Source organism: Lolium perenne, chromosome 4 (genome assembly GCF_019359855.2).
Source record: "Lolium perenne isolate Kyuss_39 chromosome 4, Kyuss_2.0, whole genome shotgun sequence".
Taxonomy (NCBI): domain Eukaryota; kingdom Viridiplantae; phylum Streptophyta; class Magnoliopsida; order Poales; family Poaceae; genus Lolium; species Lolium perenne.
In genome coordinates, this window is record NC_067247.2 from 136,760,391 (window position 1) to 136,774,776 (window position 14,386).

Below are 14,386 nucleotides of genomic sequence, written 5' to 3' on the forward strand. Positions count from 1 at the left end.
CCCGTTCCCAAGTAGCTTCTTCTTCGGTGTGGTTACTCCATTGTATTTTCAGGAACTTGATACTTCTGGTGCGGGTGGCCCTGAAAGCTTCTTCAAGGATGCGAATAGGCACTTCACGGTAGGTGAGATCCTTGTTGATATCAATGGCTCTGTGGTCGATGTTCTTGAACACTTCGGTCTTCTCCGGCACTTCTAGGCACTTCCGAAGTAGTGAGATGTGAAACACATTGTGCACAGCAGACATTTCCTCCGGTAGTTCAAGCTGATATGAAACTTCTCCTCGGCGACTCAGAACTTTGAAGGGTCCTACATATCTGGGGGCGAGCTTTCCTTTGAGTTGGAATTTCTGCATTCCTTTGAGGGGTGAGACTTTGAGATACACAAAATCTCCGATCTCGAATGTCATCTCTCGGCGTCTTTTATCGCACTAGTAGGAAAACCCTTATAGGCGGAGCTTAGTTCTGTGGCGCACCACTAAAAATGCGCCACAGAATATTATTTTGTGGCGCACCATTCTGGGTGCGCCACAGAAATAGCTTAATTTTGTGGCGCACTATGAAACACTGCGCCACAAAAACTTGGTGGGGCCCACACCCTGTCACGCCCAACCATTGGTTTTACTTTTTCTACGGCGCACTGCACTTGGTGCGCCACAGAAATAACGTATTCTGTGGCGCACTGGCCTCGGTGCGCCACAGAAATAATGTGTTCTGTGGCGCACTGGCCACGGTGCGCCACAGAAATAACGTGTCCTATATCATGGCCGTACCCCTCCCTCGCCACAGAAGTTCCTCTCTCCCCTCTCCCCTCTCCCCGCGCCGCCGCCTTCCATGGCGAGCGCTGCTGTCGCCGTCGCCGCCGCCGCCGCCTTCCTCCGCGAGGGCCGCATGCCGCCACGCTCCACCCATCCCCGCCACCAGCAGCACAAGCCGCTGCGGCGTGGAGGAGGAGGGGCCGGCGCGGCGTCAAGGTGGAGGAGCCGCCGCCGCGTCAAGGTGGAGGAGCCGCCGCGACCTCCACCCCTGCCGTCGTCGTCGGTGAGCTCCTCCACAACTCTCCAAATCGTCGGTGAGCTCCCTCCCCTCCCCTCCCTCTTCCTCCCCCGCGCGAGCACAACGTGCTCGACGAAATGCTCGCTCGGTTGGCTCTGGATGCATTGCTGCTAGGTTTATTCCTGTTGTTGCTCTGGATGCATTGCTGCTGTTGCTCTGGATGCATTGCCCCTAATCGTTGTTGTTGCTTGTTTACCATTAACTGGTGAACCATGCTACTGGTGAACCATGCATTGCCCCTAATCCTTGCATTGACTATGCCTCTCTGTACACCGACTACTAGCTTGACTATGCCTCTCTGTACTTGCTTACCATTAAGCTGGTGAACCATGCTCTTTGGTGAACCATGCATTGCCCCTAATCCTTGTTGTTGCTTGTCTTAAGCAATAGAAATTGTCTATGCCTCTCTGTACTTGCTTACCATTAACTGGTGAGCTAGTGATGCTTATTGGAGTGTTCTATATCAGTGACACTTCTATGCTGCTACTATATATTGGTGTTGGTTATTGTCAACTTATATCACTTGCTATGCCTGTGTGGCTTCCTGGATCATATGTACCTGTTGTTTGTGGAGGTTTATTGCCACTTGTTATTGATGAACCATGTGATGGTAATGATTCAATTTAATTCAATGATGTTAATTTGATTTCCATCCTTTGTTGGAAATAAATCCATGTCTGAACCTGTACAAGGTAATGAAGACTTGCTCACTTGGTATGCTACTATGCTACTGTGGTATCCTTGTGAAGATTTACTTGATGGATTCTTGTGAGCTTATGGTATGCTACTATGCTTATAATGCTCTGATTAGTGGGGATGCTTACTGGATCATGTGCATATAGTTCATATAGTTCCCTAAAAAGAAAGAATGCTCCCTGGCCAGATGCTTGATGTCTTGGCTCAGCCAATGATGCAAAGGCTGAGGCAAAAACTTGGATAAGAACTGATACTAAAATGTGTGATTTAAATGGAATGCTTATGATGGTATACTAAAATAGAGATATCCACAGTAGGGGATCATGTAAATGAATGTCACTGTGGTATCCTTTGAAGAAAATGGGAAGTTTCTGATGGTTTAAAAGACTAGGTGATGCTAGGTTATTAAGTTGGCTGTCAAGGTTGGTTTTATCTGGTTAACTTGGATAGGCTGTGTGTTCTTGCTTACTTATGCATATCCATCTCTACTGGATTGACTAGCTCAGGCTTGGCCTCTCTCTTGCCAGCATCACTTGGTTACTACCAAGTGATGAATAATCCCTTATGGTACCCCAGCTTTGTTTTGAACTCAACTGAGTAATGATAAATTTCTATTTCTTGTTGGCTTGGATGAAAATAGAGATATCCACAGTAGGGGATCATGTAAATGAATGCCACTGTGGTATCCTTTGAAGAAAAAGGACTGTTTCTGATGGTTCTAAAAGGCTAGGTGGTGCTAGGTGATTCAGTTGGCTACCAAGACTTGTCTCATCTGGTTAGCTGGGATATGCTATGTGTTGTTGCTTGTTTAGGCATATCTATCACTTACTGGATTTACTGGTTCTTGATTGGCCTCTCTTTTGCCAGCATCACTTGGTCTATATACCAAGTGATGAATAATCCCTTTGGAGCATCTGCTCCATGCATGCTATGTGTGTTTGAGCATCTTGACTTATGTCACCATGGTTGCTAGTTTGTTGGTGTTTTTGTACTTGCCGATGATTAGATGGTTGGTCGATCACTCGTACACTCGGGGGTGGAGCAAGTGAGGCTTGGTGTGATGGCACAAATATCAACTTGTGCATCCTACCTGGCCTCACTTACTCCATCCCTGGATGTTAATATTTGTTTCGACCAACAAAGTATGAGGCATATGATATCTAGTTGAGATACCACTTGGCTCTTTCTTCCATTTTAGTGCCGATGATTAGAATGTTTGGTCACCTATACGCCGCAATATACTTTGTAGACGGGCCCCCCTTTCCCTGGCCGCCGTTCCGTGAACGAGTCCTTGACGAGACAACAACGCCGACCTGCCTCTCCGGCGCAGCACCACTTTTCTTCTCTCGCCGTCCAGTACGTGAACGAGTCCTTAATGCCAAGACGGTGCCAGCCTCCCTAGCATCATGCCGACCCCTGTTGCCGCGCTTCAGGCCGTGTCTCACGCGCCCTGCACTCTTCGCCTTTTTGCCCGGTGAACGAATAGACTAATCGTTGGAATAAGGAAGCCGATGACGGCCGATCGCAATTTAATCTTGCGACCGGCCGTCATCGGTTTCCTTATTCCAACGATGAGCCTATTGGTTCACCGGGCAAGAAGGCGAACAGTGCAGGGCGCGGGACACACGGCTTGAAGTGCGGCAACACGGCCCGCCATAATGTTGGGCAGGCCGGCACGGTCTTTGCATCAAGGACTCGTTCACTGGACAGCGAGGGACTGCCGTGGTTCTGCGCCGGAGATGCAGATCGGCGTTGTTGTGTCGTCAAGCACCCGTTCACGGAACGCCAGCCGGGGAAAGGGGGCCCTTCTGCAAAGTATACGGCGGTGTATACTGCAACTATGGTTTCTGACCATAGTATTTGTGTTGACCAACAATGTATGAGGCACTTATTCCATTTTGTCATTCCATTTGCTTTGAGATTTTCAAAATGCCGATGATTAAAATGTTTGGTCACCGTACACTCGGGGGTGGCGTAAGTGAGCCTGGTAAGATAGCACAAATATCAATCTCTTGTGCATCCTACCTGGCCTCACTTACACCATCCCTGAATGTTAATATTTGTGTTGACCAACAATGTATGAGGCATTTATTCCATTTCACTTGTGCATCGGACTTGTTGGTCTCACTTTCTTCCATTTTCATCATAATAGGAACTGGATGAAGACCCCGATGTAAGCGAGCCTGGTGGGTAGAGATGAGGGAGCAAAGGAGGAACCGGATGAAGACTACTTTGTATCTTGAAATTGTGAATTTTGTATGAATTAAGAGTTGCATGCAAAACATTTGACACTTGCCACTATATATGTATCTCGATCGGGCTCTAAGTAATGTGATGATGATGTCTATGTTATATCTGTGCAATGTACATGATATTTATATTATATCTGAATGTTGCTGTATATAACCTGTATATTGCTGTCTATAAATTGCTGTCTATAAACTGCATGTGTATAGCAGGCAGCACAAAATCGTGTATAATACAAGCAAATTCTGTGGCGCACTGAAAACCAATTCTGTGGCGCACGCTTTTCTGTGGCGCACCTAAGCACAAGTGCGCCACAGAAACCTTAATTCTGTGGCGCATGGGCCGGTGCGCCACAGAAACCTTATTTTTGTGGCGAAGTTTCTGTGGCACACCTCCCATGCGCCACAGAATCCATTTTTGGTGCGCCACTGATGAGGCTTTTCCTACTAGTGTCGGCGTAGCTCTTCTGTCTTGACTGGGCTGTCTTGAGGTATTCGTGGATCTTGTGCACCTTCTCTTCGGCTTCTCGGAGAATATCGGGGCCGAAGACTTGACTATCTCCGACTTTCGACCAGTTCAGAGGGGTACGGCACTTCCTTCCGTACAGGGCTTGAAAGGGGGCCATCTGTAAGCTGGCTTGATAACTGTTGTTGTAGGAGAATTCTGCGTAAGGTAGGCAGTCTTCCCATTTGGATCCATACTCTAGCACACAGGCTCTCAACATATCTTCCAGTATCTGGTTGACTCTCTCGGTCTGTCCGTCAGTCTGCGGGTGATAAGCTGTGCTGAAATTCAGACGAGTTCCTAGTCCTTCATGCACTTTCTGCCAGAATCTTGAGGTAAATTGAGATCCTCTATCTGACACAATTGACTTCGGGGTTCCGTGCAGGCTGACTATTCTGGAGATGTATAACTCTGCTAGCTTTGGGCCTTGGTATGTGGTCTTGACGGGGATGAAATGTGCAACCTTGTTCAACCTATCGATGACTACCCAAATGGAGTCATTTCCTCTGCTAGATTTGGGCAATCCTGTGATAAAGTCCATACCGACAGAATCCCATTTCCACTCAGGAATCAGTAAGGGTTGCAACAGTCCTGCGGGTCGTTGATGTTCTGCTTTGACTCGTTGACAGATATCACACTTGGCGATGTAGCTTCCTATCTCTCGCTCCATTCCGTGCCACCAGAATTGTTCCTTCAGGTCTTGATACATCTTGGTTCCTCCGGGGTGAATGGAATACAGTGTATCGTGGGCTTCCTTCAGAATGACTTGCTTCAACTCTGAATCTGACGGTACACACAGGCGTCCGTTGTACCAAAGAACTCCTTCTTCATCTACGGTGAATCCTGGTGCCTTTCCTGCAGCTATCTGACTCTTGATTCCGTCAATGCTGGCATTTCCCTTCTGGGCTTCTTTTATCTGGCTCATCAAGGTGGGTTGGAGTTCAATGCTGGCTAAGTATCCTTCGCTCACTAGCTCTAGTCTGAACTATTCAAACTCTTGGTACTGGCTTGGTTTCTCTATTGCGATCATGGAGTTCAACTGACACGGCAGTCTGCTCAAAGCATCCGCTACCACATTGGCCTTGCCGGGGTGGTAGTGAATTTCCATGTCGTAATCTTCGATTAACTCTATCCATCTGCGCTGTCTCATATTCAGCTCTTTCTGGGTGAAAATGTACTTCAAGCTCTTGTGATCTGAGTATATCTTGCATCGATTACCCATGAGGTAATGACGCCAAACCTTCAGGGCTAAAACTATGGCTGCTAACTCCAAGTCATGAGTTGGATAGTTCTGTTCATGTTGCTTCAGTTGCCTTGATAGGTATGATATCACCTTGCCTCCTTGCATTAATACACATCCAAGACCAATCTTGGATGCATCACAATAGACATCGAAAGGCTTGGTGACATCGGGCATGATCAGTATTGGGGCTGTGGTTAATCTGAGCTTGAGCCGCTGAAAGCTTTCTTCACATTTGTCATTCCAGTCAAACTTCTTGTCCTTCTTCAGCAGTTGAGTCATTGGTCTTGCGATGCTGGAAAATCCTTCAACGAATCTGCGGTAATATCCCGCTAATCCCAGAAATGCTCGGACTTCCGTCTGGGTGGTTGGGGCTTTCCATTCCTCAACGGTTTGGATTTTTGCGGGATCTACGGCAATTCCTCCCGCAGACAAGATGTGTCCCAGGAATCCTACTTCTTTCAACCAAAACTCACATTTGCTAAACTTGGCGTACAACTGGTGCTGCCTCAGGGTTTCTAGGACCACTTCCAAATGTTGCTCATGTTCTTCTTCTGATTTGGAGTAGATAAGGATGTCGTCTATGAAGACAACGACAAACTTATCCAGGAATTCCATAAAGATCGTATTCATGAGATTCATGAAGTAAGCGGGGGCATTGGTCAGTCCAAAGGACATGACATTGTACTCATACAGTCCATATCTGGTGGTAAAGGCAGTCTTCGGAATATCTGTTGCACGGATCTTCAGTTGGTGGTAACCTGTCCTCAGATCAATCTTTGAGAATACTTGGGAACCGGTCAGCTGGTCAAACAGGTCTTCTATCTTTGGCAAGGGGTATTTGTTCTTGATGGTGACATCGTTAAGCTTACGATAATCCGTAACCAAACGAGTGGCACCGTCCTTTTTATCCACAAGCAAAACTGGTGATCTCCAAGGCGACGCACTTGGTCGAATCAGACCTTTGTACAGCATATCATCCAGTTGCTTCTTCAGTTCCACTAGTTCTGCGGGGTTCATGCTATAGGCTCTCTGGGCTATAGGTCCTGTTCCAGGGATTAACTCAATGATGAACTCGATATCCCGATCCGGGGGCATACCGGGTAGATCATCTGGAAACACATCAGGGTATCGACAGACGACCCTGATTTGATCCAGAGTTGGCTTGGCTACACTTTGGTTGCAGGTAAATTTTCTGGGTAGTTTTTCAGACACATGTTCTATTATTATTCCGGTGCTACTAGTCATGGTGATGGCCTTCTTGGCGCAGTCTATCAATCCATGATGTTTCGCCATCCAATCCATACCCAGTACTACTTCCAATCCTTTTGTTCCCAGAACAATCAAGTTTGCATAAAAGTCTATTTCATGAATTCTGATGGGTACATCTTTGCAAAAAAATTCTAGCTTTAGTGGTTGCTCCAGGTATTTGAACTATCATGACATGTTTCAAGCTGATTGGTTGAATCTTACTAGTGCACACAAAATCTTCTGTAACAAACGAATGCGATGCACCAGAATCAAACAACACTCTTGCTGGTATTGAGTTAACAGAGAACATACCCAGCACCACGTCAGGTGCTTCCTGGGCTTCCTCGGCGTTCATGTGGAAGAGGCGACCTCCACGGTTGTTCGGGTTGTTGGGGGCGAACTTCTTGCCGGTGGAGACACGGCGTTGCTGCTGAGCTGGTGGTGCGGGGTTGCCTGCGAGCTTGGCGAGCCTCTTGGGACACTCATTGGAGTAATGCCCCACTACACCACATTCATAGCAAGTGATGGTGGCCTTGTCCTTGGTTGCAACGGGGATGGCGTTGCTCCCAGTCCTTGGTGCGGTGTTGGTGTTGCTGTTGCTGTTGTTGTGGTCGGGGGCTCTCGGCGGAGCGCGGTTGTAGTAGTAGTAGTAGTTGTTGTTGTAGTTGCTGTTGTTGTTGTTGTAGTGGCCTCCTGGCCTCGGGTTTCCTCCACTCCGGTTCTGATAACCCGGACGTGACATCTTTGCATTGGGCTTGTTGTTCCGGAAGCCTCCGCTTGAGTTGGGGCGATACTTTGGGGCATTGCTAGGCCCACTCTGGTTCATCATGCGGCGCTTGCGGTTCTCGCTGGCTTGGTGCAGTTTTCCCTCCATTTGGATGGCGGAGTCAACAAGGGCTTCGAGGTCGGCGAAGGGGATGTTGATCAACACAGTCTGCATCTCATCATGCAGTCCGTTCAAGAACCTTTCCTTCCTCTTCTCAGTAGTATCAGTCTCATCCGGGGCGTACCTTGACAAAGTTAGAAACTTGTCGCGGTATTCCACCACGGACATCCGGTCTTGCTTCAGTTCACGGAATTCATCTCTCATCTTCTTTATCAGACCCAGGGGCACATGGTACTTGCTGAACTTGAGCTTGAAATCGGTCCAAATTATAAACTGTCCCGCGTTCATGGCACAGGTGCTTGTCCACCAAGCTCTTGCTGGTCCTGCTAGGTAGTGCGTGGCAAACAGCACTTTCTCATTTTCCTCAACTCCAGCTACTTCTAGATTGTTCTCCATAGTTTGGAGCCAATCATCTGCATCCAAGGGTTCCTCAGTCTTGCTGAAAACTGGCGGGTTGGTATTCTGGAAGTTCTTGAGCTTTGATCCTGGGTGATCATGATGGCCTTGATTGTTGTTGGCAAGCTGTTGAAGTGCAGCAATGTTGGCTTGCCTTTCAGCTCTTTCTGCCTCTCTACCTTCTAGCATAGCTTGCAACATCTGCATCATTGCTTCTTGAGTCGCGTTGCGAGTTGGAGGGGCCATCTGAGCATTGAGATATATCATGAGATAAGAGGGAAATTCTCTATGGCTTGTTTTGTGTTTGAGTTAAAACTTGAAGTCTTTTCATGATAACACAAACATACATTCATTCATGACAAACAACACACATTACAAGCTAACACACTAAGGGTTTTAAGAACCCTTCTTCTCCAAGCTACGATACATGGGGAGGGATACAACTCACACCTACGATAGTGCACAAGTGAACTACTCCTCATCCTCATCTACATCTATGGCGAGGTGGTCATCCTCTCCGGCGTCGAGGAACACGTAGTCTTCCTCCTCGGTGTCTCCATCCTCCTCGAAGTCGTCGTCGTCACTCAGGAAGGCGCTTCCTCCCTGAATGTCTTCTCCATCTTCCTCCCTCTTCTTCATCTGTTCCTCCTGGTTCTTGACAGTGGCCTCAAGCGCTGCTATCTTTGCGCGGAGGCGGGTGATGGTGGCATCCTTCTTTGCCCGCTGCTGGCGGAGGGCCTTGCGGTCGTTGTTGAGTAGTTTGATGGCTTCGCCTTGCTCGATGATGTGGGCGTGAGTCTGGTTGGCGTACTCACGCGCGTGGTCGAGGTCCTGCTGAGTGTGGTACAGGATGAAGTCGAGATGCTCCACATGGTGCTTCAGCTCCGGGTGGGGCTGCATGTCCATGGGCTCTCCAGCAGAGTTACGCCTCGCGAGGTGAGAAAAGCGAGGGCTCTTGAGTGCCTCCCCGCTCATCCCGCACAAGCGTGCGAGTGCCTCCTGAAGGGCGTGGGCAAGTCCGTCCAGCCAGTTGCTCTCCCTGAAGGAGAAGAGGATCCTCTCAGAAGTGGGAGGCTCCATCTTGCCCCTCAAGTCAGCGGTGATGATCCACTGCACGCCTCCTGGGTGGTCATTGACCTGAACTCCGTGGAACTCCGGGTGCGGGCGATCAAGGTGATCGAAAAAGGTCGTTGAGGTCATGCTCGAAGACCAAGCTTCCCCCATTCCCGAGCTGGTAAAACTTCATGTTCATGGGCTCCATCTGAAAGTGAAGTGAAGGATTTAGTTAGAGAAGTAAACAAGTGTGGCAAAATTTTAGTTACATTTCTAAGGAAGAGCATGACTTCTTATTTTCCCAAAGAACTCAAGAGAAGACAAAGACTAATTTTTTTCCAAATACTCACTTGATTTGTTTTTGAAAGTAAATTTTTCAGAACATCCATTTCTAACTAGGGTCTCCTAAAGTCAAACAATGGCTCTGATACCAACTTGTCAACACCCAGATTTTTAAGTCCGGGTGCCTATTATGTCATATATCGCAATCCCAGGAATATTGTTGTTGCGAGGCATAATAGTTAAGTATCATAGTCATCATTCATTACAAACCATAATGTCTTACAAATTGGAATCACATGATCCATATTACACGAATAGTCGATCTATTGATCAACGAACAAACACAAGTTCATAGCGGAAGCGTAAAGATAAATGGACTCTCTAGTCCACAGGCCAACGCTTGACGTTAGAAGCTCCTAGTTGTGGTAGACGTCCTGCTGATCGTCATCCTCGTACTGCTGCTCGGCTTCATAGTCTGGCCATTTGAATAGCCAGGGACAAAGCCGTGAGTAGTTTAAGTACTCACAATCTAATACTAATGTAAGTACTAACATTTCTGTTGAGAGGGTTCTAAACTCTAAGGTTATTTTGTCACATCCCAAAAATTTGGAATGTGGAAATAAAATAAAGCGAGTGTTTGATTGTTTGTCATAGTTGAATTTTCACAAGGAAATAAAACTTTTATGTTTATTAGAAAGGTATTTCCAAAAACGAGAGTTTTCATAAAACTTGGTTTCCAAAAGATTTGCCAACAATACCCTATTTTGTTCGGAGGTTTTGAATTTTTTTTATAAAATCATTATTTTGAGAAAATATTCAAATCTTAAAAAGGCACTATAGCCACATAGATATTTGTGTCAAATTTTGATTTTATAAACTTTATATTTTTGTCCCAAAATTTGGTCTCATAATAAAGTATTTTCCATAGCGAATCCAACAGTACCCCATTTGCATTTTTCCGATTATTTTTGATACTCCAAAAATATATTCTCAATTTCTGGTTTAAAAGAAAAAGGAAAAAAACCGGCTAGGCCGAACGGCCCAGCTCGCCCCCGGCACACCCCACCCGGCCACGCCCCCGCGCGGCCCAACTCCATCCGGCTGCCTCGCTAGTGCTCGCCTCCCGCGCGAGCAGACGCGCAGCGCGCCCACACCGGCGACCGCCCCCAGCTGCCGCCTCGCTCGCGTGATTGCCGCTGGAGTTTATTGCTCGCGCGATCCCAGCGTGCGGCCTTTTATTTCCGTGAACCTGGACATCCCCTATCAGCCTATAAATACCCGCCCTGGCAGCCCCCTGACGCACACTGCGCCTTGCGCATCTCTCACTTCCTCACAACTCGTTCTTGCTGCTGCGTTTTTTCTCTCTGCCGCGCTGCACGACGCGGCAGCTCCATCGTCCACGTCCTGCCACGGTACTCCCATCTCCCCCCTCACGATTTAGTCTTAATTTGTAGTGCTAAGTTCAGAGTAGATGTATGATGATTTATTTTAGAACGTTAGATCTGAATTCAAGTGTGCTGGATTAGCTGGACATCCGATCGATCCGATCGAATTCGTAGTTTGATCTAGCTCATGAGCAACTTTGAAATTCCGTAACTTTAAATCTAGATCTTCATTTTAAATATTGGTTCTTTCGTTAAGTTTGTAATTAGATCCTCTACAACTTTCGTGTAGGAAAGTTTCTCCATCCGAGCAACTTGTTTGGACAACTTTTCGGACACCATTAGAACTTAACCGCGATCTGTAAAATCCATATCTTGGGTTCTACACGTCGGTTTTCGACAAGTTTTATATCGTTGGAATCAGTAAAATGCATAGATCATTTTAGACATTTTGCATGTTGATTTCACTCACTTTATTCTCGGGGTATTTTTAGGATCCGCAATATCGTTCTTCAACTATGAAAATCTTTTAGACACATTTATCATGTTCCATGATCACATCTATCCACAACATATTATTCTAGTCCATATTATTGAAATAACAATTGAGTTATTTGAGTAAAGTGTGACATGTCCTATTTTAGACTTTTATCTTGCTCTATTGAGGTGGAGATACTCTACTCCATACCACATGTGTTGAACCCTTGTTATCTGTTAGGATCCGCGAACAAAATCCCAATATTATTCATGCCTATCCAACATCATGCCATTCAACCTTCCATTTAGTTGAACTATTCAAATTTCAAATGAGTTATTTGAGTAGTTCAATATATCATTAGTTCATACTCAATACTATGTGTGATCTTGTGCTACTTTGAAAAGTGTTGTCACACTATGTCAAATTGCATTTGAGACTTGTGTGATTCTGTTCACATGGGTCATTCCACATATTAGTATAACATATCAATCCTTCCATTTAATCATACCGGTGTAGAAAACAACCCTTGATCCATATGACCTTGTTATTCTTTTCCTCCTAAGAATTTGAACTGGATAATTGTTTTCTCTCTAAGTATCTATCAAACCATATCTTGCAAGCCAAACCTCATGCCACACCTTAGTAGCATAGAGCGTTTTCCAAATTGTTTGTCTTGATTGTATTATGTTGTTATGAATTGTGTGGTTATGTTGTGCTATTTTTCATCTTATAGTTTGTGCGGAGAGCCACGTGTTTTGATTGAGAGAAAAGGGAACGATCTTCGACTACCAAAAAGGCAAGTGACACACCCTCACAACTGTCCCAGTTTTTATCAATGCACCGTAGAAATTTTTGTAGTATGTCTAGGGTATGCTTTGCTTTTGTAATCCCAGTAGTTAGCTACTTCCACCTGACTATATTTTTGTCGCCATTGAATTTAGTTGATGCTTAGCTATGCTATGAAAATGTTTTAGTAGTGGTTATGGAAAAACAACTCAATTCAATGAACTACCTGGGTGGAAAGTGGCATTGCATGGGTTATGTTGAGTGGTTCCCTGGGGTCATGTCGTTGAACCTCTGAACCTCCAGGTGTATCGCACTTGTGGACGGCCACCCAGGAACAAAGAGATATTAGACAACCTTACTCATTAGCTTACCGTACAGCCACATGCTATATGGGCTCTGGCTTGACGGAATATGTTGTGTGAACCTGGGTCCTACGCGACATGATGATGTAGGGGAATGTAGGTTGGAGCGGGTCCGTAGAGAAAGGTCTGGGTGATCACTTCGGAAAAGTCTCGTCCTAGTCAACATCTGTCCATTTGAGCAAAATGTGCATCATGGAAGAAGAGCAGACTAGGTCATGTGGGTAAATTTGTACAACCTCTGCAGAGTGTAAATCTAAGTACTTAGCCGTGTCCCCGGTTACGGACAATTTTGAGCGAACTGACAAGGCACATGTTCGAAAGTCTCCTCATCCCAACTTCTTAAATAAAACTTGATGGGTGAACAGGGAAATGACAATTGGTGTAAGTGACTATCGGCTAGTAGGTCCCGTGCCATGTCTATGGTCTGAGTCTACAGGGGTAGTTCACCCAAACCAAGTTGATCATGGGTAGGAGGATTCACCGGGGATTTACCGGCGGTTTACAGGTTCATTGATTTCTATCAATGGTACCGCTTAATTAGTATGAAAGAAAATGATTTCACAAATCATAAGAGAAAACTGGCTTTATGCAAATATGCCTGAGCTCTACTAGCCAAATGTACACTTAAGTGTTAGGTTGCCATTTGAGTCCATTATAGTGTCATCTTGCCAATACATTCAAATTATTGACCATTCGTGGCTGTAACTTTTCATGTTGCAGATGTTTTGAAAGACGAGTGAGTTACGATGGTTAGGGTTACGAGTCTATCCGCAACATGCTCGCCTGTGGCACATGAAGACGAAGGACTCCATGCTGTCTATGTTTATTCGTTGTGAAACTCTGATGATATGCTAGCCTTGTGCTATGCAATTTGTAATCCTTTATGTAAATTCTGGATCATACGATGTAATAAAGACCTTTGTTTCTTGGTATTACATCTTGTACTGTGTGTGCTAGCGATTGATCCAGGGACTAGCACAGATACACACAGAGATCGGCACCTTAAAAGGGTGAGGTCGCTACATATTTGCATAAAGCCAATTTTAGTTGAGAAACATTTTTAGTAAACCACTCCTCATGTGCTAACTAACTCAAGTGGGAACATTAGTGTCATTCTCACAACTCTGTTATGATTCAAAATCAAAGTCACCGTTCAAGTTCAAAATCATAAGTCACATAGATATAAATTCTGATGACGGAAACAGTATGGCCTTTCCAATTGTCTATATCCGCGGACGCGGCTATTCGAATAGGTTTACACTCTGCAGAGGTTGCACACTTGTGCCACAATATTTGATTACATCCGTCAGGGATAAACCCTGAATAATCGTAACTCAGTACGCGGATCATCAACCGTTAACCTTTCACTTACACACCCTAGTATAGGCACCTCTCCCCATGAGCTTGGCCTCCCGGTGAAAACCAACTGTTAACCCGGGAACTGCACAGGGCTTGGCCGTACAATTCACCTCAATTCACATCATTTCTCAACAGCGGAGGCAGCCTCAAGCATAACCCTTGTGATGTGTGTTCAGAGGGAACCCATACTAAGACACATAAATTTCCAGCTAAGCCTTACCCATAATCAGGTATTGTGGGGGTACTCAAGAATTGGAATGGTATCGCATTCAACTCAATCATCAGTTTTTAGCCATTTCACCAAGTCAAATTCATGTCATATTCACCTTCAAAATCTTTCAATGGAAATGACTCATCATTCCAAGGTTTTCAACATCATCATTTCACAAACACATGTTCCCATCTAGAGTAG

At 45.7% G+C, this 14,386-nt stretch overlaps 1 long non-coding RNA gene across 1 annotated transcript; it reads left to right on the forward strand.

Annotated features, from left to right (window-relative positions):
• Positions 1–12,199: 12,199 nt before the first annotated feature.
• Positions 12,200–13,550, forward strand: LOC139830923 (uncharacterized). The gene is made up of 2 exons (XR_011744440.1): positions 12,200–12,263; positions 13,336–13,550. It is a non-coding gene; the product is annotated as an uncharacterized lncRNA (long non-coding RNA).
• The last annotated feature ends 836 nt before the right edge of the window (positions 13,551–14,386 follow it).